The sequence below is a fragment of the Phyllobates terribilis genome, unplaced genomic scaffold (assembly GCF_046119375.1).
Source record: "Phyllobates terribilis strain yellow unplaced genomic scaffold, ASM4611937v1 Scaffold_1__5_contigs__length_1240528914, whole genome shotgun sequence".
NCBI classification, from domain to species: domain Eukaryota; kingdom Metazoa; phylum Chordata; class Amphibia; order Anura; family Dendrobatidae; genus Phyllobates; species Phyllobates terribilis.
The window spans coordinates 381,810,925-381,835,267 of record NW_027362761.1 but is presented as its reverse complement, the minus strand read 5'-3'; the positions used below and the strand labels follow the sequence as shown (position 1 = coordinate 381,835,267).

At 43.5% G+C, this 24,343-nt stretch overlaps 1 protein-coding gene across 2 annotated transcripts in view; it reads right to left on the bottom strand.

The window, feature by feature from the left end:
* The window catches only part of OSBP2 (oxysterol binding protein 2), a 413,576-nt gene that overhangs the window by 388,176 nt on the left and 1,057 nt on the right, over nt 1-24,343 (bottom strand). The window lies entirely within an intron of this gene.

Below are 24,343 nucleotides of genomic sequence, written 5' to 3'. Positions count from 1 at the left end.
CTAGAGCACAGCCCATTACTGCCGAGGACGTGGTGAGCACGCACTCTGCATTATAGGGAAAGGCTCACGGGTTCTAGAGCACAGCCCATTACTGCCGAGGACGTGGTGAGCACGCACTCTGCATTATAGGGAAAGGCTCACGGGTTCTAGAGCACAGCCCATTACCGCTTCTGCCAATCATGTGCATCCTTTAGTACAAGGTAAAGTGCCCCGTCTATAGATGGAGGATGTGTACACTGGTATGTATATATACTGGTGTGCAGAATGTATAGCAATGTACAGTACATATACTGGTGTGCACAGTGTCTGAAGTGTGTGGAGGAGTGCAGTTTGTATGTAGGTGTGCTGTGCGTGCTTATAGATGTAAAGATTGAATATATAACAGCTTTCATGCTGAACAGAACAGGCATAGAGAAGGAGGGGGTGCATATTTTGGGGCATGTTCTGCTCCTGAGACACAGTAGGGCTCATGTATGGCAGAAAGTTCTGTATCTACTTTCTGATAATCACTGGGGGTCCTGGGGGTGAGATTTTCACAAACCTTATACTGATGACATAATAATATTGGGTGGCTATTAGTGAGGATATATATGCATTTCAAAGCACGACACAACAGACCACTATCAAGAACCTCAGATAAAAAAAGAGAGGCAAATTCCCCAGTAGTGACACTTTTTATTTCTCCTATCCTGATTGTAGGTTTTTATTCTAATTTCCTATACATAATTATAAGGGCAGACAGCTTCTCTTGCCCGAGCTGCTGTTAACAGCAACAGCTTTTAGAGAGATGCCTGATTTAATAGCAGCTACATCTATCATAGGAAACAATAGACGGGAGATACTCATTGACTTTTTTGGAGGGTTTTCAGGGCTGTGGAGTCGGAGTCGGAGCCCATTTTGGTGGTGTCGGTATAAAATGGACCGACTCCTAAAATATATAATAAATTGAGTTCAGTAATTCAGTGCAGTTTGTGGGGAATATGTTTTCATAAGAATTTGGGAAAGTTATGAAATGTCCTATAAATGTCTGTCCTATTCCTGATCTAAGGGTCTAGACTTTTAGCTGAGATGCATCTGTGCTACAGTAAATTTATCACTTAAACATGAGCCATGTATGAGGGAGTCGGAGTGATGGAAATTGAGGAGTCGGAGTTGGCGGTTTGGCTTACCAATTCCATAGCCCTGGTTTTCAAGACATAATCTGTAATCCGTGCAGAGGTTAGGGTGCAGGAGGGAGAGGAGGTGTGCTGTGACCGCTACCTATTGTGAATTGTGTGGTCTACATCTAGGAGTTTCTTTCCATTCTGTGATGACGGCTGAGAAGTGATCTCTGCAGAACGGGAAGCTGCAAGATTATTTTTCAATTTATATGATGACAGTCCCTTTTAGGGATTCTACACTTTTTGTTCTTTTACTTAGTCAAGTAGTTGGAAAAGGTCAGGCTCTATTACAAGATGTATTTGTTAATGAAGCACATTGTAGTCTTGTTATTCGGGGTTAATCATTAGACTACAATAGGGCGAATGAAGAAAGCAACATGAGAAAATCAATACTTTCTAACAAGTACAAGTTTCGACTGAATGAAACTAAAATAACCTCGCTCACACTCTTAATTCGGATTTCACAATATAATGGATTTGGCTGGAGTATAAGAAGGGAGCAGACATCTCTTCAGCAGATAAAACTTATTTTAACGGACTGTGCAGAGTAAAAAAGTAAAACAATTAACAGATAACAGAAAAATCCTGATTAATGGCAAAAAGAAGATGAAAGGAACTGCAGAATATTATTAACATCGGTAGTAATGCTGCTGTGATAGTCCTGGACAGATACATTCAGCAATGCCTGGATAGCTTCTATAGCTGTGGTGGATGTGATTGAAGCTTCGGACAGGACTCGAAGTGATCCAGGCTCTCACCGACTCATTAAAAACCACAATGTACTACGGCATTTTAAAAGCAGAACGCCAGGAATAAAACCGCTTAGCAGTTCCAAGCTCCTCAGCTCTTAATCATATCATGGTTTATGGTCACAAGAGCACAAATATGCAAAGCCATTATAACCAGGGCAGTATTAATTAATAATACTGGAATAAATTAACAATGGATAAAAAAGAAGCAAAATAATAATAATAGAATACAATCTATGGGAAAATGACTGAGCAGGAAAAAGAAATCAAAAAATATTCCAGATATCAGAACACAATGACGAATATATTGAAAGTACTAATCCACCTATCCCCCCGCTATTCCCCGGCCTCTCCTCACTGTCAATCCCTTCACTGGCTCCCCGTTGCCCAGAAACTCCAGTTCAAAACCCTAACCATGGCATTTAAAGCCATCCAACAACCTGTCTCTCCTCCATACATCTGTGACCTAGTCTCCTGGTACTTACCTGCACGCAACCTCCGATCCTCACAAGATCTCCTCCTCTACTCTCCTCTCATCTCCTCTTCCCAAACACATCAAACTCTCGCTTATCGTGGAAACCTTCAAAAGGAACCTGAAGACCCACCTCTTCCGACAAGCCTCCAACCTGCAGTAACCACCATTCCACCATACCAGCTCTATTCTCACCTACTGTATCCTCACCCATTACTTGTAGATTGTGAGCCCTCGCGGGCAGGGTCTTCTCCTCTCCTGTACCAGTCGCTGACTTGTATTGTTCAAGATTATTGTAATTGTTTTTGCTATGCATACCCCCTTTTTCACATGTAAAACGCCATGGAACAAATGGCGCTATAATAATAAATAATAATAAAAATGAATGACTAAACAAACATATAACTCAATTAAAGAAGCACTCCTCCCATCAAAGTTTTCATCCTCTTAATATATTGCAATCATCATATTCTATAGAACTGTGTTCTTACAATTGCTCGTTTTGCCTTTCTACCCAGTAAATTCTTCTCTTTTCCATTAGGTCTATGACATCATGTGATTAAAAACTGGACTAGCTGAATCTTTCTATGCGCTATGTAGAAACAGAAGGTCAATTTTCTCTACATGAGTCATCACTGAAAGTCCCTGGCACTGGGGAGGAGTGGGGCAGCTGGGTCAGGAGTTGAAGAGAAGGTGCAGCTGGGCTTGCAGGGAGTTTGCAGTGATGTAGAATGGTAGAAGTTGAAGCTCCAGACAACATTCGGCAGAACTTAGGCACTACCAAAAGTTCCTTGGTTCCTCTACTGCGGTAAACACATCACCACTATAGACCCAGCAGCTGTGCCTATAAGTGAGGCAGCCACACTGACTAGGGTTAGCCTGGTGGGATATACCAGTCCTCTAACAAAATGTAAAGGGTAACCAAAGAATTTTTCAAAATTGCTATTTAGGATAGAGCAGAGTTCTTTCATGAGATACTTGTAAAGGAAATCTGATAGTAAAATCAACCCCCCAAATCATATAAATGTTCACACCGGTCAATGAAAGCTAAATCCACAGACTTCTTTATATCTTTTATTTCCTTGCCTGGCACTGGACGTCACACAGACACTGATCTATTAATCAAGCTAAAGAGGTTGGTGCTGGGAAAAGAAACAACCTTGGGAAGAAGCTGTGGAAGTGCTCTGTCATGCCCAGAGCACTTAATACCTCATTTGCTTGAGGATTAAAACCTTGATTTTCCAGGAATGTAGCAACAGACAGCAGATGCAAACCTATCACAAGATAAAGACGGTTGTTTATTCAACATTTAATTGGCTACAAAACATCACATGACAATTCACAGCATTTCTTTGCAGTGGCGGGAGAAATATGTTGAGTGACATTGCCGGAAGGGGACATTGCTGCGGTGTCATGGCGTTGCTGGTGTGGCTCAGAGGAGCACTGAGAGCTGGGAGCCATCTCTTTAAGTGGAGTTGTGTAGAGGAGAAACTAGGTCCGCAATGCCGGAGGCGAGGTTCACATAGCACCTTGGTACAGAAAGATGATGGAACTGATCAAGTCCCAGACTGTAGCATAAGCCTGCACAACTCCTACTTCGCCTACCTTGTCTGGAGTGCTGTTCCTCATCCTGTTGAGGGGCCTCAGAAATGCCAGGTGACTGAATGGTGTCCTAGTGACGGGACTTTGGGGACTTTTGTGACCCTGGTATGGGCCACACTTCCACATGTGCTAGTTCCTGGGAAGAGGGTGAGGGGTATTCACGGAGACGCCAAGAACTATCCCATGACCCAGGTCGACATATGCACAGACTGTGGTTCAGTGTCCCACCAAATGGGATTGGTCAAGTACTTGTTGCATGCTATTGTTATCGGTTAAGATTTTCAGTTATTTTGGGACTGATGGACTACAGCTGTAGCACCAAGCAGTCTGGTATACCGCAAAAAGTCACCTGCCTACCTTTTTACTAAGTACCAGGGCCTGTGTTCATTAGGCGAGTCAGTTTGCTGGATGGAGCAGAGTAGAGTGTGCTGCTGGTAAGTGACCAGCCAAAATGTGAGCTGTAGCTGAGAGAGAGATGTGCTGGGGTCTCTCTCTGAATGGAGACTGCATGGGTCAGCTAAGAAAACCTGAGCAGTCTGTGTGTGCAGACAACCATGTGGAAGCTGCAGTCTGTTCAGTGTGAACTGTGCACGGAGTTGAATGATTCTGTTTGGCACTAGAAGCTGCAGGAGCTCAGGCTGAAGGGGATACTGAGACATGGTAGGATCGTGTCTCTTCTGTGTATGAAGTATGCTCTGGGAGAAAGGACTGTAATCTGTTCGGATGGGTCCACACTGACATATGTGCCCTGCTATATGAACTCGTTGTTTGCCGTGATACCTTTGTGCCCAGAAGAGGCTGTTTTTGGTTTTGAATCCTTTGGAGTTTCATGAAAGCAATAAAACTGCACCTGTTTGGACCAAAATGCATTGCCTGTTTGAACGCGACCTAATGCTTATAAAAGAGTGAATCCTTAAATACCACAAACACAAAAAAGGAAAGTGACTTAAAAGAAAAACGTAAATGATGAATCGGAGCCACAGATATTGAATCTTACATGTGTTGTGCAGGTAAATTATCAGGAAGTAGCTTTTCTTATTTTCAGTTTTTTTTATCTGGAGACTGAAAAAGTAAGACACACATCTGAAGTCAGCAATTTTGCTCGAAGGAAAAATTAATGCTGGTTTGTTTCTTTGCCAGGTTGCTGAATCGTGTATGGAAGAACTAGCTCCGTGATACAATGATTATGATGCAGGGGTCATAATGCACAGCCCAGAGACAGCTAAGTAACTGCAATCCTGACATGTCATGTCATCTGATCACGACAGGTCTCTAAATGCTCAAACTGAACACATAATTGTAAAAATGACAGCAGACGAATTGTTGTACTGGGGAGAATAAGAAAGGAGGAAAAATGTTAAGTCCCAGAAGTCACAGGAGCCTTCGGTAAATGATGGATGTTGTTCTGTACCACAGCGGTGTCATAAGGACCTAGCATAGAGAGCACCTGATTCAAACAATGGGGAAACATCAAAGAAGCCGGCCCTTGTCTCATCGCAAGAAGAAATATATTAGAACATTTCTATTGTTTAGTCATGGAGTCAGGTGCCTGCTGCAAGAGCGGCTACAACAGTGTAAAACCTCAGGTGACCAAGGAGCAAGTGCACCGGAGAAGTTTGGACACACATTCTCATTTAAAGATTTTTCATGACTATGAGAATTGTACATTCACACTGAAGGCATCAAAACTATGAATTAACACATGTGGAATTATATACTTAACAAAAAAGTGTGAAACAACTGAAAATATGTCTTATATTCTAGGTTCTTCAAAGTAGCCACCTTTTGCTTTGATGACTGCTTTGCACACTCTTGGCATTCTCTTGATGAGCTTCAAGAGGTAGTCACCGGAAATGGTTTTCACTTCACAGGTGTGCCCTATCAGGTTTAATAAGTGGGATTTCTTGCCTTATAAATGGGGTTGGGACCATCAGTTGTGTTGTGCAGAAGTCAGGTGGATACACAGCTGATAGTCCTACTGAATAGACTGTTAGAATTTGTATTATGGCAAGAAAAAAGCAGCTAAGTAAAGAAGAACAAGTGGCCATCATTACTTTAAGAAATGAAGGTCAGTCAGTCCAAAAAATTGGGCAAACTTTGAAAGTATCCCCAAGTGCAGTTGCAAAAACCATCAAGCGCTACAAAGAAACTGGCTCACATGAGGACCGCCCCAGGAAAGGAAGACCAAGAGTCACCTCTGCTTCTGAGGATAAGTTTATCCGAGTCACCAGCCTCAGAAATCGCAGGTTAACAGCAGCTCAGATTAGAGACCAGGTCAATGCCACACAGAGTTCTAGCAGCAGACACATCTCTACAACAACTGTTAAGAGGAGACTTTGTGCAGCAGGCCTTCATGGTAAAATAGCTGCTAGAAAACCACTGCAAAGGACAGGCAACAAGCAGAAGAGACTTGTTTGGGCTAAAGAACACAAGGAATGGACATTAGACCAGTGGAAATCTGTGCTTTGGTCTGATGAGTCCAAATTTGAGATCTTTGGTTCCAACCACCGTGTCTTGTGCAACGCAGAAAAGGTGAACGGATGGACTCTACATGCCTGGTTCCCACCGTGAAGCATGGAGGAGGAGGTGTGATGGTGTGGGGGTGCTTTGCTGGTGACACTGTTGGGGATTTATTCAAAATTGAAGGCATACTGAACCAGTATGGCTACCACAGCATCTTGCAGCGGCATGCTATTCCATCCGGTTTGCGTTTAGTTGGACTATCATTTATTTTTCAACAGGACAACGACCCCAAACACACCTCCAGGCTGTGTAAGGGCTATTTGACCAAGAGGGAGAGTGATGGGGTGCTACGCCAGATGACCTGGCCTCCACAGTCACCAGACGTGAACCCAATCGAGATGGTTTGGGGTGAGCTGGACTGCAGAGTGAAGGCAAAAGGGCCAACAAGTGCCAAGCATCTCTGGGAACTCCTTCAAAATTGTTGGAAGACCATTTCCGGTGACTACCTCTTGAAGCTCATCAAGAGAATGCCAAGAGTGTGCAAAGCAGTCATCAAAGCAAAAGGTGGCTATTTTGAAGAACCTAGAATATAAGACATATTTTCAGTTGGTTCACACTTTTTTGTTAAGTATATAATTCCACATGTGTTAATTCATAGTTTTGATGCCTTCAGTGTGAATGTACAAATTTCATAGTCATGAAAATACAGAAAAATCTTCAAATGAGAAGGTGTGTCCAAACATATATATACATACACATAGGAATAACTAGATAGATGTATGATCACAAATCCATCCTGAAATACACAAGTAAAATCCTCTCACTCAGTGGATCAATTGAATATCAATTTATAATTCTAATATATACAGTCATGGCCAAAAGTTTTAAGAATGACACCAAAATTATATTTTCACATGATCTGCTGGCCTCTGGTTTTTATTAGTGTTTGTCTGATGTTTATATCACATACAGAAATATAATTGCAATCATATTATGAGTACCAATAGGTTATATTGACAGTTAGAATGAGTTAATGCAGCAAGTCAATATTTGCAGTGTTGCCCCTTCTTCTTCAAGACCTCTGTAATTCTCCCTGGCATGCTCTCAATCAACTTTTGGACCAAATCCTGACTGATAGCAGTCCATTCTTGCATAATCAATGCTTGCATGTTGCCAGAATTTGTTGGTTTTTGTTTGTCCACCCGTCTCTTGATGATTGACCACAAGTTCTCAATGGGATTAAGAACTGGGGAGTTTCCAGGCCATGGACCCAAAATCTCTATGTTTTGTTCCATGAGCCATTTAGTTATCACCTTTGCTTTATGGCAAGGTGCTCCATCATGCTGGAAAAGGCATTGTTGGGCGCCAAACTGCTCTTGGACGGTTGGGAGAAGTTGCTCTTGGAGGACATTCTGGTACCATTCTTTATTCATGGCTGTGTTTTTAGGCAAGACTGTGAGTGAGCTGATTCCCTTGGCTGAGAAGCAACCCCACACATGAATGGTTTCAGGATGCTTTACAGTTGGCATGAGACAAGACTGGTGGTAGCGCTCACCTCTTCTTCTCCGAATAAGCTGTTTTCCAGATGTCCCAAACAATCGAAAAGGGGATTCATCAGAGAAAATGACTTTGCCCCAGTCCTCAGCAGTCCACTCCCTGTCCCTTTTGCAGAATATCAGTCGGTCCCTGATGTTTTTTCTGGAGAGAAGTGGCTTCTTTCCTGCCCTCCTTGAAACCAGCCCTTGCTCAAAGAGTCTCCGCCTCACAGTGCGTGCAGAAGCACTCACACCAGCCTGCTGCCATTCCTGAGCAAGTTCGGCACTGCTGGTAGTCCGATCCCGCAGCTGAAACAGTTTTAAGATACGGTCCTGGCGCTTGCTGGTCTTTCTTGGGTGCCCTGGAGCCTTTTTGACAACAATGGAAGCTCTCTCTCCTTGAAGTTCTTGATGATGCGATAGATTGTTGACTGAGGTGCAATCTTTGTCGCTGCAATACTCTTCCCTGTTAGGCCATTTTTGTGCAGTGCAATGATGGCTGCACGTGTTTCTTTAGAGATAACCATGGTTAACTGAAGAGAAACAATGATACCAAGAACCAGCCTCCTTTTAAAGTGTCCAGTGATGTCATTCTTACTTAATCATGTCTGATTGACCGCCAGCCCTGTCCTCATCAACACCCACACCTGTGTTAATGGATCAATCACTAAAACGATGTTAGCTGCTCCTTTTAAGGCAGGACTGCAATGATGTTGAAATGTGTTTTGGGGGTTAAAGTTCATTTTCTGGGCAAATATTGACTTTGCAAGTACAGTAATTGCTGTTAAGCTGATCACTCTTTGACATTCAGGAGTATATGCAAATTGCCATTACAAAAAATGAAGCAGTAAACTTTGGAAAAATTACTATTTGTCTCATTCTCAATACTTTTGGCCATGACTGTATATTATTCATATGATACATATTATAAAATCTTTCACACCCACAAAAATATATATATCCATATGAAGGCTAAAATTAACTGTCCAAAATAGGAGGAAAATGGTCTACATTTCTTGACCCAACTAGCAGACAAACTAAACAATATTTAGTTAATAAGGTTTCCATGACTAAATTCTCATTGGACATTACAACATGGACATTAGAGCAGGTCCGGCGGTGATGATATGGAAAGCGAAAGAGTGGGAAATAACTTCATCCCATCAGTCCCAACTGAGAGGTTCCAGGACCCATCCTTTGGAAGAAAACTTAATTCGCTGAACTTCCCCACAGTATTCCAACATCGGGTATCAATATAAATACAATGGTAAAAAGGTGTAAATTCCTTAAACAAAAAAAAAAAATTTATATATATATATATATATATATATATATATATTTTTATATATATATATATATATATATATATATATATATATATATATATATATATATATATATATATATATATATATATATATATATATATATATACACACACATACACACACATATACAGTACAGACCAAAAGTTTGGACACACCTTCTCATTTAAAGATATTTCTGTATTTTCATGACTTTGAAAATTGTACATTCACACTGAAGGCATCAAAACTATGAATTAACACATGTGGAATTATATACTTAACAAAAAGGTGTGAAACAACTGAAAATATGTCTTAAATTCCAGGTTCTTCAAAGTAGCCACCTTTGGCTTTGATGACTGCTTTGCACACTCTTGGCATTCTCTTGATGAGCTTCAAGAGGTAGTCACCGGAAATGGCCTTCCAACAATCTTGAAGGAGTTCCCAGAGATGCTTAGCACTTGTTGGCCCTTTTGCCTTCACTCTGCGGTCCAGCTCACCCCAAACCATCTCGATTGGGTTCACGTCTGGTGACTGTGGAGGCGAGGTTATCTGGCGTAGAAAAGTCTATATACACAACATCCATTGCATTTCCTTGGTCCAGTCCGGAACTTGCCTCCTCATAAAAGCTGATCAGATTAGTCTGAGAGGAACGGTCCCTCGTAAACCCATGTTGATATTGGGTCATGAGGTTATTCTTCTTCAGATACTCTATTATAGCATCTCTTAGGAAACCCTCCAGGATTTTACCCACAGTAGAGGTTAAGCTTACTGGCCTATAATTTCCAAGTTCAGTTTTTGTCCCCTTTTTGAATATTGGCACCACATTTGCTATACGCCAGTCCTGTAGTACAGACTCTGTTATTATGGAATCTTTAAAGATTAAAAATAATGGTCTATCTATGACGCTACTTAATTCCTGCAGTACTCGCGGGTGTATCCCATCCGGGCCCAGGGATTTGTCAACTTTAGTGACTTTTAGACGCCACCATACTTCCTGCTGGGTTAAGCAAGTGACATTTAATGGAGAATTTTTGTCATCACTAATCATGTTTTCTGTCATGCGATTTTCTTGTGTAAATGCGGTTGAAAAAAAATCATTTAGCATATTGGCTTTTTCCTCATCCAACATTTAACCCAGACTATTTTTAAGGGGGCCAACACTATCGTTTTTTACAATTTATGTAGTTAAAGAATATTTTGGGATTATTTTTACTTTCTCTGGCAATGAGTCTCTCTGTCTCAATCTTTGCTGCCTTGATTTCGTTTTTACAGAATTTATTTAATTTTTTGTATTTATTTAATGCCTCATCACTACCTACTTGCTTTAGTTCTCTAAATGCTTTCTTTTTGTCACTTATTGCGCCCCTTACAGCTCTATTTAGCCATAGTGGTTTCCTCCTATTTCTAGCATGTTTATTCCCAAAGGGTATATATTGTGCACAGGTCCTATTCAGGATGCTAATAAATATCTCCCATTTGCTTTGTGTAGTTTTAGATCTCAGGATATCGTCCCAGTTTATTGCACTAAGATCATCTCTCAATCGTTGGAAATTTGCCTTCCTGAGGTTTAGTGTCCTTGTAACCCCTCTACCACACATCTTATTAAAGGATACATGAAAACTTATTATTTTGTGATCACTATTACCCAAGTGACCCCCAACTCATATTTGATATGCGGTCTGGCCTGTTGGTTAATATTAGGTCTAGCAGTGCCCCCTTTCTTGTTGGGTCCTGAACCAGTTGTGAAAGGTAATTGTCTCTCATAGTTGTCAAAAACCTATTACCTTTGCTTGAACTACAGGTTTCTGTTCCCAATGTATTTCAGGGTAGTTGAAGTCCCCCATAATAATGACTTCTCCTTGAGTTGCTGCTTCATCTATTTGCTTTATGAGGATATTCTCCGCTGCTTCCATTATTTTCGGAGACTTATAACAAACCCCTATCAGTAATTTATTATTTTTCCCCCTCCCCTTATCTCCACCCACAGGGACTCTACATTTTCATTAGATTCACATATATTCTCACGCAAGATGGGTTTTAAGGATGATTTTACATATAAACACCCCCCCCCCTCGCTTGTTTGTACGGTCATTTCTGAACAGACTATAGTCCTGTAAATTAACTGCCCAGTCATGGCTCTCTTGTAGCTACATCTCAGATATCCCCACCATGTCATAATTATTTTCCAACAAAATTAATTCTAATTCCTCCATTTTGTTGGTGAGGCTTCTGGCATTAGTGTACATGCATTTTATGTATCTCTCTGTACCTCTATTCCTTCTTACTATAATTACTGTTCTAACCCCACCCCCAACTTCTTTATTTGTGCCCAGGTCACTATCTGCACTATCTTCCCCACCTATAAAATGAATACCCTCCCTCACAATCCCTAGTTTAAACACTCCTCCAACCTTCTAGCCATTTTCTTCCCCAGCACAGCTGCACCCTCCCCATTGAGGTGCAGCCTGTCCCTAGCGTAGAATCTGTAGCCAACTGAGAAGTCGGCCCAGTTCTCCAGGAACCCAAACCCCTCCTTCCTACACCAGTTCATGAGCCACTTATTTATCTCTCTAATCTCCCGATGCCTCACTGGCATGGGATGTGGTACAGGTAGTATTTCAGAGAATACCACCTTGGAGGTCCTTGCTTTAAGCTTGCAGCCTAATTCCCTGAAATAATCTTTAAAGGACCTTCCACCTACCTCTAACTTTGTTATTTGTGCCAATGTGCACCATGACCACTGGGTCCTCACCAGCCCCTCCCAGTAATCTGTCAACCCGATCAGCGATGTGCCGGACTCGAGCGCCAGGTAGGCAGCACACTGTTTGACGATCCCTGTCTTTGTGACAGATTGCCCTATCAGTTCCCCTAATAATTGGAGTCCCCCACTACCAGCACCTGCCTGGCCTGCCCTGCTCTCCTATTTCCCCCCTTACTGGAGCTGACACTCCTCCAGCTTTCAGAGGACATGCCTTGCTACAGCAGTGCTACCCCTGTACTGACAACCCCCTCATCTGCCAACTTATTGGGGTATGCCAGATCAGGCAGGACTAGCCTCCCTGGCACTCTTCCCTCTACCCCCCCCCTTCTAACTGTCACCCAGCTAGCTGCCTCACTGTCCTGCAGCTCCCTACTAACACCCTCCCCCACATCTACCCCAGTGAGCAGCTGACTCCTTTCCATATTGTCAATGAATCTCAGTGTTGCCAGCTGGTCATTTAGATCCAGTACCTGGCTTCCAAAAGCACAACGTGCACACATCTCGCACAGCAGTATGCACCCACGACCGGCTGTTCAAGGATTGCATACATGTGGCAAGATGTACACTGGACAGCACTGTCAATAATGGAGCTCATTTCCTAATGGGGGTTGAATAGACAGAAATGTTAGGTAAAAAGAAATGTAAAGAATTAACAAAATACAGACCACAATTCAATCCAAATTCCTCCCTTCCAAACTCCCTGAATCCAAAGTCACTGAATCACAAGTCACACACTTTCTTCCGTTTGCACTTACGCTAAGGTCACACTCAGCTCGTTCACACTCGCTAAGGAAGAAGATTTAAAGAGGTTTTTTTCCCTTTTAGCAGCAATGCACCCTACAGCTCAATGCACTTCCAAAGGACAACAGTATGAACAAATACATAGAAGCTTTGCCATCACCTGTATATTCTATACTAGGTGCATACAGCATAAGTTCCAAATCCCAAGAGACACATTCCACAAGTTTTAACCCCTTACCGACCCAGGGCGTATTAGTACGCCCCAGGCCATCATCCCTGGTTTAGTGAGGGCTCCGGCGCTGAGCCCGCACTGAACCGGGCACATGTCAGATGTAAGAATCAGCTGACATGTGCCCGCAACAGCCGCGGGTGGAATCGCGATCCACCCGCGGCTGTTAACATGTTACAGTAAATGCCGCTGTCAATCTCTGACAGCGGCATTTAACATTGCCGCGCCGGAAGCCCGGCCTTAGCACCGCCCATCGGTGACCCCATCACGTGATCGCGGGTCAGCGATGGGTGGTCATTACAACCCTGGGTCTGCAGCAGACCCCAGTGGTTGTCATGTAAAGATTACTATGAGCGCTACCTAGTGGTCGGTACAGGAGCATTTCTGCTGCATACAGGGGATCTACTGGTCCCCTGTATGTAGCAGAGGCGATCGGACAGTTGCTGCTTCTAGTCTCCTATGGAGACTATAGAAGCAAGCAAAAAGTGAAAAAAAAATGTTTTTTAAAAATATTAAAAAAATATAGAAGTTTAAATCACCCCCCTTTTGCCCCATTCAAAATAAAATAAAAAATAAACCCTACATAGACATATTTGGTATCGCCGCGTTCAGAATCGCCCGATCTATCAATATAAAAAAAGAATTAATCCGATCGGTAAACGGCGTAACGAGAAAAAAATTCTAAACGCCAGAACTGAGGTTTTTTTGTCGCCGCAACAGACGGGCTTTAGCGTCAATATACAGATTCAGGTAACTTCATTTAGTATTACCCTGTTGGCGCGACCCAATTAGGTTTTTTCCACTGTTGTCTATGCTTTGATGCTTATGGGCTTTTCTTGCATTTTTTTGCATAGTATTCTATAACATTCTTTCTGCCAGCGACAATTACTTTACAAAGATAGATAACTTTACTGGCACTACTATATTTAATTTCACTTATATTTTTGAACAAGCAATATAGTCGCATTCGTGAGCAGCATATTGCAAATTTGCAACCCCATAGCTGCAGCAACAGTGGTTGTATATTCATAAGCCCGTTCTTATATGTGAAGCACTGTGATTTGTTTTATCATGTTTTTAATATTGTCTCAATAAAACATTGATTTTTTAAGGTTTAAATACTCGTTTTCTTTTCTCGAGGGACTCGTGTCCCATTTGAGAAGAGTAGGTGTGTTTATTGCAATAAAACGCAATAACGGGCGATCAAAACATTGGATCTACCCAAAAACGGTATTAATAAAAACGTCAGCTCGGTGCACAAAAAATAAGCCCTCACCAGGCCCCAGCTCCCGAAAAATGGAGACACTAAGGGTCTCGGAAAATGGCGCCATTTTTTTAAATTATTTTTTTTTAGCAAACTTTGGATTTTTTTTCACCGCTTAAATAAAAAAGAACCTGTACATGTTTGGTGTCTACGAACTCGTAATGACCTGGAGAATAAGAATGGCAGGTCAGTTTTAGCATTCAGTGGATGTGGTAAAAAAAAAAACATCTGTGGTATTGCACTTTTTTTTGCAATTTCACCGCACTTGCAATTTTTTTCCCGTTTTCCAGTACATGATATGGTAAAACTAGTAATGGTGTTTAAAAGTACAACTCGTCCCACAAAAAATAAGCCCTCACATGGCCATATTGACCAAAAAATAAAAACGCTATGGCTCTGGGAACAAGGGGAGCAAAAAACGAAAATGCAAAAACGGAAAATCCCATGGTCGCGAAGGGGTTAAACCATAAGTGGTAATACAGATCATGTGAAAGAAATATTCTTTATTCACCAATCATCCGAGAGTTATTGTCGCAACCATTCTCCTTGTGAATGGCATGCATCTCCAAACAGTTGATACGGATTGTAGAGGGGCACTGTCTATTAACCAGAGGAATGGGTAAAGCAGGCTACCGAATCCTCTGACAATAGTCCCACATAGCAGAAATACTGTGTTTTTTTCTTTACTTCAGAAAATCATTTCACTGTTGAAACAAAGTGAATGTGATTTCACAAAAACACCTTTAAATGAAATCTGTCAGCAGGTGTTTGCTGTGTAATGTAAGAGCAGCATGATTTAGGGGCAGAGACCATAATTACAGCAATGTGTCACTTACTAGGCAGTGTGTTGCTGTTTCAATAAAATCAGTGTTTTATTAGCAGGAGATTATCACTACACGACTAGTTGTCTCATGCCATGTAGTCCTCCTGCTGTGTAACTCCGCCCCCACCACTGATCGCCATCTGTCAATTTAAAGTATACACAGTCAGTGGTGTGAGTGGGGTTACACAGGGCTCAGCAAAGAACTGGTAGTCCTACAGCAGAGAAAACAGTGATTTTATTAAAATGACAGCAAGCAGACCTGTAAGTGACACATTGCTGGAACCAGGGTCATAGCCCGTACATCTTCTGCTGTCAAATTACATAGCAAAAATGACCGGAAGCAGGGGGAGGGGCTGGGAAATCACAGGCAGGAGGAGAAGACCCAGTGTACAGTCCGGCCCCTGTGCACCAAAATCTAATAACAGAAAACTTCAAATGGTGATTAAAGAAGAATAACACCAAGCGGATTTCTTCACTAAAGGTCAATGTAATCAGTATTATAGCCATGTCTTTGCATTACAAAATCATGCTGACAGGTCCTCTGTTCAAACAAAAAAAAAAAAGGATAATGCATAAAAATTTCCAGCAAAAATGCAATAAGAGCAGATTGCTATTGCGTATTTTGGTGCAAACACCTACAGAAAAAAATGCAGTAACTTTGCCTGTGCGAACATGACAACAAACACACTGCTAGGGCAAGTTCACACATAGCTTTTTTGTGTGTTGTTTTCTGCATGAAAAACATACACTATGTTCATAAAACCGCAGCAGAATTTAGGCATTTTTTTAATGCGTAGTAAGATTGCAGCCGGACAGTTCCTGGATGGGAGGTATGTCTCACATTGGTTTGGGGGTGGTGCAGTTTCTTTGCCACAGACAGCGGAGTTCCATCTGCTGCTGGCACCGCTGTTGTAATTGTTGTTGCTGTAGCTAGAACTGCTGCATCAGGAGTTTGTTGGGCTCCTGCTGGGTCTACTGTTGCTGCTGCCTGATATAGGACTGGACCAGCAGCTTACTCAGTTCCTCCATGTTTCCATGACTGAATAGCTGAAATTTCCTTTAACCAGGACATACAGATTTACCCAGCAATTGCTTGTGCTCCTTGAGATTTCTGCCCGCATTCTCCACCAATTGTAGGGATCCTCCCTTTCTGGCAGAGGTACACACATGCACAAAGCCCTTATGACAAACAGGAATGTTTATTACAGTTCATAAACTTCCAGCAAACGAACAGAAAACAGCATAAAAGTTAATAAAAGTTGTCCATACAGTAGTACAGTGTCCAGCAATGTGGATTTGCCGGTATAAACTACAGTCTAAGCTTCTCTGTCTCTGGCCGAGACTAAACCCAGAAAAGGTCTTTCTACCTCCCACACCCAGACACAGAATGAGACAGCTGAACCGCCTTAAATAGACCATTTAAAGGCCCGGAAGTATGGGAATGGCCAGTCCCACCCAGCTCTACTGTCCGTATCTAAAACCCGGACCCGAAATCTGGTCCCATTAGAAAAACCTCTGAAAACTATCTATTGACATATGAACACTAGAATAGCATCATTAAAAACGGAAGTGACCCTGCAAAAAAAAAAAAAAAAAAAAAAAAAAAAGCGCTTTTGGTATAATTTAAAAAGATAAAGGTTGAGAGTCACTTAAATGGCATGATGATCCACACCTCAGGAGAAGACAAAAGAATAGGATGCAACAGATATTCAGTACAACAATAATCAACAGATACAGACCCAAAAATGCTAATTGGATGCAGAAATTAAACCATGTTACAGGATAAGGCTCAGATCAAGCTGTACAGGTATGTGATAAGAAGTATCAATAAGGAGGTAATGATGGTGCATTGGTTAGGACTACATTGTAAAGTATATAAACATTGTTAAGGCATTAACCCTAAGCTGTCCTCCTATCGGTGTGATGCCCACCCCAACGCATGTTTCAGCATGATCCTTCTTCCAGGGAAAATTAAAGTACATTAATTTTAAACAGAATTTTAATTTTAAACAGAATTTTAATTTTCACAGCCTAAGACTATCAAAGACTATGAAACACCTGTGTAGACAAAGGAGCCGATTCAGCAAAGCCTTTTTGGCAGAAAGCTGGCACAACACTTTGAAACGTTGAGCTGTGGAAAAATATTTGTGACTTTTAGCATTTACCCAACACTTTCAGGCATATCCACCAAAATGGGTGAGCTGGGGTGGAGCTTGGTTGTGACAGGTCATGACTTCTCCTGCCCGAAAAATTCATCAAAAATGGCTGCATTCCTTAAGCCAGAAATGTTACTCCAGTCTGTGACTGGAGTAACATTCCTGGCTAGGCGCACGCTGCTGATAAGATACACCAATTAATGAATTTGGCGCATCTTATCCCTGCATGCCTCTCATTAAGTCTGGTATATACGAAATGCCAGTCCTAATGGATCAGGAAGAAAGTGCTCACTACACCCCTAGAATTGCTTGACTGGTGTAATTTATAAAACAAGGTCACTTTTTGATGTTGAGGCATCTCAATAGTCCTTAAAATGAGACATGGCATTTCTACATACAGCAGCAAAATGTGCACTTGAAAAGCCAAGTGGCGCCCCTTCCTTACCCAGTCCTAATGTGTGCCCAAAAAGAAAATTCTGACATCGTGTGAGTATTGCTGCACTTTGAAGAAATTTCATTATGACTTGTGGGATGCCTTTTATTCCAGAAAAAAAAATCATGAAAAATTTGAAGCTAAAATCCCCATTTAAATGGGGAAAAAAAATATTTTTTTCATTCTATAGTGTGTCAATTCTTATGAAGTGTCTGAAGGGTTAACAAACTTCCCAAATACTGTATTCAATACTTAGAGGGGTACAGTTTTTAAAATGGTGTCCTGTGCCTAAGTACAAGCATTTCAAAGTTATTACCACATAAAGTAACACATTAGATTTGAAACAATTGGGTCTCAAACAGTACGGCCAAAACTGTCCGCGGTAGGAGGGGTACGCCCCATCTGTAAGAGGGATGGACATTTTCTTTGGTCTGCAGAATAGACACGTGTAAACGTGTAAGTTTTTGGCCTCTGATAGGCCAGCGGCTGACACTGGTATTGCTGTGCAGAGAGCCGGTCTCTGCGCGGCAATACACTACATTACAGCGCTGATGTCGGCGGCTGCTGGAGAAAGCCGCAATCGTTACGGGATCTATGTGCCTGCGGGCCACAGGTGCAGAAAGGATGCCGAGGGAACGGAGGACAGGTGAGAATCTTTTTTTTTTTTTCTCTGTCATGTGAAATACAGAGCTCAGTATGGGGACGGACGGGGACCCTGTGCGCAGTATGGAGACGGACGGGGACCCTGTGCGCAGTATGGAGACGGATGGGGGACCATGTCTGCAATATGGGGACCATGTCTGCAACATGGGGGACCTGGATGGGAGACCGTGACTGCAACATGGGGGACCTGGATGGGAGACCGTGTCTGCAACATGGGGGACCTGGATGGGAGACCGTGTGGGCAACATGGGGGACCTGGATGGGAGACCGTGTGGGCAACATGGGGGACCTGGATGGGAGACCGTGTCGGCAACATGGGGGACCTGGATGGGAGACCGTGTCGGCAACATGGGGGACCTGGATGGGAGACCGTGTCGGCAACATGGGGGACCTGGATGGGAGACCGTGTCGGCAACATGGGGGACCTGGATGGGAGACCGTGTCGGCAACATGCGGGACCTGGATGGGAGACCATGTCGGCAACATGCGGGACCTGGATGGGAGACCATGTCTGCAATATGGCGAATCTGGATGGGAGACCATGTCTACAATATGGCGAATCTGGATGGGAGACCATGTCTGCAAGATGAGGACCAGTTCAAAAGGTGTATAGAAAATAAAATGGTATCACTAAAAATGTCACTTTGTCATGCAAGCCCCCCAAATTAAATGTTTTTCTGTGTGCGGCCCATATGCCCAGCTGAGTTTGAGACCCCTGCTCTAAAGTAAACCCATTTTCCCTACATCTACTTGTAAGAGATGCAGGAGTGTCGCCTGGCGCTCACCAGTGATGTTTATACTGGCAGCTCTCTTCTGTTTGGAAACATCTATCTGAACATTCAAGTGATTCACGCTCTACAGTGACTCACCCTAAAACCATTACCAGAAATCAGCTTCCTACAACATATGTTCAGCCTGCAGCAGACAAGATCACGTCCAATGTTTCTTCATTAAATCTGCTTTCTGCGCTTCCTACAATCATGGCAACTCCATTTTATTATTTATTATAGCGCCATTTATTGCATAGCGCTTTACATGTGAAAAAGGGGGTATACATAGCAAAATCAATTACATTTGAGGGCATTACCGATCTCTTACCCACTAGAATCCAGCAGATCACAGCAAGGACAGACAGTGACAGCCAAGTATTCCGTGGCCATGTCACACCATAGCGCGGATGTCATACAGACATCCTTCCACAGTGGACACGTCCTTTTAAGAATCTTGGAAACAGTTGTGGGTAATGCCATGGGAACTTTTAGTGGGGTATTCCCATCCCAGTCATTCATAGCCAAGATGGGAATATCTGTCTCTATTCAGCAGAAACAGGTGTCATGATAAAAGAAGGAAAAAGAAAAAAAAAAAAAAAACAGTCGAGCAGGCTGAGCTACTCTGTAACTCCCATAGAAGATTAAAAAAAAGCCACTGTTAGGGTATGTCCCCACGATGCGCAAATGAAGCGGAAATATTCGCTTCATTTCCGCATGTCATTTTCCCGGAAAAACGCATGCGGAATTTGGCATGAGTTTTTCGCGCATTTTGCGCATGCGGAATTGCCTTGCGTTTTCTACTGCATTGTAGACGGCAATTCCGCATGCGTAAACGCACAAAGAATTGACATGCTGCGGAATTTTCCGCACATCAAAAACGCTGCGGAAAATTCCACAGTATGGGCATTACAATTGCGGAATTACATAGGGGACCATGGCAGAGGGCTTAACATGCATATATCATGCGTTTAAGCTGTGGAAATTTCTGCACAAAATACGCATCGTGGGCACATACCCTAAGACTGTTACACCATTTGTGCTGCTCCCTCCCTCGGGGCGTTAGTCCCCCCTGTGGGTCCGGTGAGGAGTCACCACCACTGACCCTGGAGTCTCATTGTCTGACAGACACGGGGAGCAGTGGCCGAGACCGAGCACTGAACCCAGGGAGGGTGTTTGAAGCATAGTTAGTTAGTTTGCTTTGTTTTTGTTTTTAAAACTACACCTGGGGGGGGGGGTTCTAAAGATGGAAATCTACTTTAAATCGTATTTTTTTTTTAAAACAACTGTAAATTTTAAACTTTTTAATACACAGACCAAGCCCAACATAAGGTTTATTTCTTGTACTTTGTGTATCTTTTCATTTCTAACTGTCCCTCTGAGCATCCAACTTGACATAGCTAAATGGGCGGTATATTCTTACTCTGCTTACTACTCTTCCTAGCAGCACCCTGTTTCTCCTCAGTGCTGCAGAACACTCTACTGTGTGCTCCTGACTAGCCCGAACTCTCCAAATTATCATCAAGCTGATGTAAGTGTATAATTCAACTTAAAAAGGTTGTCTGATCCAAATCAATAAGTCTGCAGTCCATACAAGTGTATGGAGCAAGACCGTGCCCACTGGACGGGCTCTGGCCGGAGTATGTAGAACTCATATATTCTCTCCAATTCTGGCTCAGAAACCGCCGAATCCTCGCAGCGCACAATGCGTGCGCTGGGGGAAATTCATAAGTCTGCAGTCACACAGTGACTGCAGACTTAACAATTTTGACCGGACAACAACCCCTTTAAGTGTCTGTAAAGTGTCCTTTTAAAAAGGAACCAGTCAACATAGAATGACAATTCAAACCAAGTACAGGCGCTCGGTGCTTCATGGTGGAGCCAATTATTTCCCACCTGCTTAGTGTCCATCTATCTCCACCCTTCTCTGGCCCTATGAAGCAAGCAATCAATCAAATAAACGGTGGGTGGGAGGGGAGATTGAGGCAAAACAAGCAGGTGTGAAGGTGTATTTCTATGATTAGCCCCTCCATGGTGCACTGACATTCTGTGCTGACAAAGTCCCTTTAACTCTCCTACACCACCACCACAAAGCTTGTAATTACTAGCTAATGCACAGCTGAGCTACGTTTGTTGCCAGATCTGGTGCTGACAGATCAGTGATTTTGGATCTGTAAATGGTGCTCTGTTGATGCATATGGCAAAGGATTATCTTCTGCCATATGCATAGACAAAGCAGTATTTGCTACCATCTCCCATGCTAGCATGTTGGCATTAAAACCTGAAGGGTGCGGCGGAATTATGTGTAGCCTATTAGCACTTGCTGAAGGGCAACCTTCTCATTCAATCTGAACAAGAAACTGTTAGGACAGAATGAAAAATCTGCAGATGGTCAGTGTTTCAGAAAACCCCATTAAGCTCACAGCTGTACATTCAACACAGCTGAACAACACAATATTTCCTACACATTTACAAGTTGTTATATACAGTACCAAGATTGGAAATTCATAACAGATCACAGTATTAGACATTTATTCAGGAAAGATTTTGAAGGCTATATATTGGACATTTCTCAAATCGCTGATGGTTTTACATAGTGTTGAAAAACAACCAGTGGATTTTATTTATCCATCAGACACATTATAGCTGAGAAAATAAGATAAAGCTAACATTTACATATTGTTTTATTACATCCAAGCGAGTTTATTATTCTAGTCAGACTAATCATATGACCATTTACCTTCTGTTGGGAAGGAGTGAAGTTATTACAAATCTAACAGTGCCCTATGACGGAAGAATAGTTAAATTCTCTTTTGATTTCAGATATACTTCACTTGGTTTGCGAATATAAAGAAAACTGTTCCACACCTCCACCCAGTGCAGCATGATCTATCATGGGGTGCGTCACACGACCGAGTAGCATTTCGGATTGTGCTGCACAAAGCTTACACTGTTAGAGATGAGTAAAAACATCTCTGGGGTCCACGATTATGTTAGGTCATCTCTAAATATCAGGGGATATTTTAAATAATATTCTTGTTCTAAATGTTCCAAAATTAATTAACAGTGGAATCTTTATTAGTGAAGAATATAAATACATAGTTACTGAAAGTCAAATAAATAGCATGGTAACTAAACTTAAAGGGGCTGTCCAAGATAATGAGAAAGTAAACAGAAGATAAGTATAAGGTATGTGGCACAGGAACAATGTGGAATAAAAGGGTGAATACCGTATTATTCGGACTATAAGACCATCCAAAATTTTGGGCTGGAAAATAGGAAAGAAAAAATATATTTTTTATAAGATGGGGGTCCGTCTTATAGTTCGCATTTAAGGCATCTTAGCTGGGGGGGGGGGCAGCAGTGGTGGAGCAGGGTCACAGGATGCATGGTCCCTTCCTCAGGAAGCCAGCGTCGGCAGAAGTGGGGCAATGCTGCGGACCTGGTATCGGCGGAGAGGCAGAGCAGAGTGTGTTGTATGGAGCAGGGTACCTTCCTCAGGAGCGGGTGCGCAGCCCTCGGCAGCGGCCCAGCCTCTGGAATGGGAGCGGGTGCGCAGCGCTCGGCAGGCGGCCCAGCCTCTGGAATGGGAGCGGGTGCGCAGCGCCCGGCAGGCGGCCCAGCCTCTGGAATGGGAGCGGGTGCGCAGCGCTCGGCAGGCGGCCCAGCCTCTGGAATGGGAGCGGGTGCGCAGCGCTCGGCAGGCGGCCCAGCCTCTGGAATGGGAGCGGGTGCGCAGCGCTCGGCAGGCGGCCCAGCCTCTGGAATGGGAGCGGGTGCGCAGCGCTCGGCAGGCGGCCCAGCCTCTGGAATGGGAGCGGGTGCGCAGCGCTCGGCAGGCGGCTCAGCCTCTGGAATGGGAGCGGGTGCGCAGCGCTCGGCAGGCGGCTCAGCCTCTGGAATGGGAGCGGGTGCGCAGCGCTCGGCAGGCGGCTCAGCCTCTGGAATGGGAGCGGGTGCGCAGCGCTCGGCAGGCGGCTCAGCCTCTGGAATGGGAGCGGGTGCGCAGCGCTCGGCAGGCGGCTCAGCCTCTGGAATGGGAGCGGGTGCGCAGCGCTCGGCAGGCGGCTCAGCCTCTGGAATGGGAGCGGGTGCGCAGCGCTCGGCAGGCGGCTCAGCCTCTGGAATGGGAGCGGGTGCGCAGCGCTCGGCAGGCGGCTCAGCCTCTGGAATGGGAGCGGGTGCGCAGCGCTCGGCAGGCGGCTCAGCCTCTGGAATGGGAGCGGGTGCGCAGAACTCGGCAGGCGGCTCAGCCTCTGGAATGGGAGCGGGTGCGCAGCGCTCGGCAGCGGCCCAGCCTCTGGAATAGGAGCGGGTGCGCAGCGCTCGGCAGCGGCCCAGCCTCTGGAATAGGAGCGGGTGCGTAAGCAACAGCTGACAACTGCAGTTCATTTGCACACAACCTTCAAGGGCCCTCCATTTCCCGAATATATGATTGTCCCAGAGAGGAGATGAAGTGTCTGAGATGTAAATACCTCTTTAAAGACTTCTTCCGATATCAAACACATCAGTGTATCCAAGGAAAGTTAGAAAAAATATTATTTCAAAACATAGATTATTTTTCCCTTCAGAGCTGAACTCGTATTGTCATATCGGTACCACACGCAGTGCTATTCTTCTTCACCTCTCCACCCTTCAAATACTTCAGAAATATTTTGCAGAGGAGGTGAAACAAAAGGCTGTAACCCCTGTTTTTCCCAGAAATGTTAGTGATTCTTAGGAAGTCTCATGACTTCTTTCAAACATCTTGGATTGAAAACAGCTGTACGGCCACTTAGGTTCACTGCACTGTGCGACCATCCAGTTACTGAGTGGAGCAGACACGGAAAAACAAAAATTATATTGGATACCAAAGGAATTGTGCAATGATCAGTAGTATCCTTCTATTCTACAGAGTCAATTATAGCCCTGCATTAGCCTGGAGAAGCTTCTGGACCTCTGTGCAATGGAAATGCTTTGGCAGGACCTGAACCAAGCAGTTTATTAAGGCAAACCTAAGGGTGTGTTCACACAAGGATTTGTCGCACAAATTCCAATGTCTGCTTGAATGGGGTTTGTAAAATGACACCATAAATCTACAGTCCGTGAAAGTATCCTAAAAGAGTCCCCACCACGGGTCTTGTCCTGGCTGAAGGGTCTGATCATGTATGGGGAAAAAAAATGCTCGAAACCTACAAATGAAAAACAATATATAACTACAGAACTGCGGTTTACATGT